The sequence below is a fragment of the Gymnoscopelus braueri genome, assembly GCF_963280865.1.
Source record: "Gymnoscopelus braueri genome assembly, chromosome: 13".
NCBI lineage: Eukaryota > Metazoa > Chordata > Actinopteri > Myctophiformes > Myctophidae > Gymnoscopelus > Gymnoscopelus braueri.
This window is the reverse complement of record NC_137615.1, coordinates 37316969-37319309: the sequence shown is the minus strand read 5'-3', so window position 1 is coordinate 37319309 and position 2341 is coordinate 37316969. Positions and strand designations below refer to the sequence as shown.

Sequence of the window (2341 nt, the reverse complement as noted above, 5' to 3'; positions counted from 1 at the left end):
ATGCGTGTGAAAACGACTTTAAAGCATCAATAATATTATTTTCGCTCAAACATAAATAAATAAACACCAAAAAGCCAGGTCCTCTTTGGAATGTAGTAATTCTGAGTTTTTATGAATGACTGCATTCATCGTTGGCCACGCCCCAAACCTCAGCCCTCCGTTTTGGAGACGCGAAGCCCCGCCCCTTTTGGCGTACCCCCGCCACACGCCTGTGCTCCGATTGGACGGGGGCGGTCGGTGTGGGCGGCGCCATCACAGAAACGCACGGGGGTAATATAAAACCAGCCTCAAACTGTAATCGATGAAATTTAACAGGTGATAAAGGACTCCAAAGGATGATTGGAATTACCCAGGTGGACAAAAGCCATTGTTGTTTTGGTGGTGGCTGTTGTGGTGGATTTATTACAATATAATATAGGAAGCTGTTTATTTATTTATCTATTTATTTTAAAAAACATATTTTTCCATTTTTGTCGATCAATTTTCAGCTGACAACATGAGGATATTATTATTATTCCTTGCGGCTTTTCACATGACGACCGTCAGCTTGGTAAGTGTGATGCTTTCTGTTATTATTAGGCTATACACACCGGACGAGTTTGCAGTACACAATCAGCTGATGGAAGAAAGTACTCATGACATGAGTACTTCTTCCATCATGTTTCATCATGTCTCTCTTATTAAAGTACAAGTATCAATACTGCAATGTAGAAATACTCTGTTACAAGTAAAAGTCTGGTATTCAAAATGTACTTGAGTAAAAAGTACAACATTATATTGGTATTGACATATACTTAAAGTACCAAAAGTAAAAGTTCTCATTATGCAGAATGTCCCATTTCACGTAAAGTTTTTTTTAAAATCATTTTCAAGTTTGAATAGGGCTGAAGTGGTTACTTTACTTTAGCTAGTAACTAAAGCTTTCAAATAATTAGTGGACTAAAAAGAACAATATTTGCCTCTGAGATGTAGTGGATCCAGTAAAAGTACTGAAACTTGAAAATACTCCAGTAAAGTAAAAATACCACAACATTGTACTTAAGTACAGTACTTGAGTTAGTTCATGTACTTAGTTACTTAAAGTAACTTACTGTACACCACAGTACACAATCACATAAAGAATAACGACTCACGTGCTGACTGACTGGTCATCGAGGCTGTGTCTGTCCACGGTGACGGATTTGATCGGCTGTCCTCGCTGGGTTAGCGATGCAAAGTATTTCCCTCTTTCTGTTATAATGTGTCAGTGTTACTAAACAAGACACGTTTTAACACCAGATGTTCGGGATTTCAGTCGTATGCGCTGGTACTATTAACAGCACTGTTTCCGAAACAGTGGGTCGGGACCCATATGTGGGTCGCGGACCAATTTTTATGGGTCGCGAGTAGCCTACCCCTTTATTTTTTGTTTCCTATTTTTTTTTTAATTAGAGGGGAAATACTTTTAAGAAGTTGTGAAAAGAGCAGATCTACAAGCTCACAACACGGCATTGTGAGCTTGTAGATCGACTAGTTTGGGTCCTGAGACATCAAATTTCTCTTTTGGGTCTCGAGCTAAAAAGGTTTGGAACCACTGATTTATAGTAGGCCTAGTGTGTCCAAACAGAAACAATCATCAGACTGTATGCTATCCTGAATGTGTTACCATCGCAGACTGTAGGCCTACCACTAATGAATCATCATGATGCTGTTTCCTGCTCCATCTTTGGTTTCTTATTAAACTCAAGTGTTTCTGATTAGCCTATCATACACTGCACAGTAAAACCCTTAGAGTGAAAAAAGGCTCCAAATGGATGTTTAGTTGTTTACTGTGTAATTAGGCCAATGTTATCGTGTCTATGTGTTATAATAAATGCTGTATTAATGTGAGGTTTTCCCTATGCTAAAATGTACCCACCTATAATGTTGAAAATAGAATGGTATTTGACACTGTATTGTGTTACTGCATTGCCATGTCTGCCCACCTGATACCCATCCAACACAATGAGTGGACACAGGCAGGTGACAGGGCTTTGGTCGTGCCCATCGTTCCCCTGGATTCTTGGGCAATAATTGCCTAGCAGAAGAACTGGCTCTCACTGGCTTTTTAATCCTCGGTGACACACCAGGAGCCGTGCCATGGTGGGACTACAAACATAGATGAAAATTGACACACATTCTGGACTGAAAATAGAAGAACCCTGCTGTGCGGAAACAATTTGGACAACCCTCTCTCATCCCTTCCCCTCCCTCCTGTCTCCTCCCTCTGGCCGTAATTAGGAAGAGTGGCGGAGTCAGGATTCGGAAGGGATCGCTTTGGGTGATCCGGCTGTGGACAGGCAGGCTGAGAGAGTCTCTTGTG

At 40.9% G+C, this 2341-nt stretch overlaps 1 protein-coding gene across 1 annotated transcript in view; it reads right to left on the bottom strand.

Moving 5' to 3' along the window:
- The window catches only part of LOC308098106 (thioredoxin, mitochondrial-like), a 19600-nt gene extending 18391 nt beyond the window's left edge, over nt 1-1209 (bottom strand). Inside the window, exon 1 of the mRNA XM_080446346.1 lies at nt 1134-1209. The gene's annotated coding sequence lies outside the window, so the exon portion shown is untranslated. The remainder of the gene's footprint in view (nt 1-1133) is intronic.
- Between the last annotated feature and the right edge of the window lie 1132 nt (nt 1210-2341).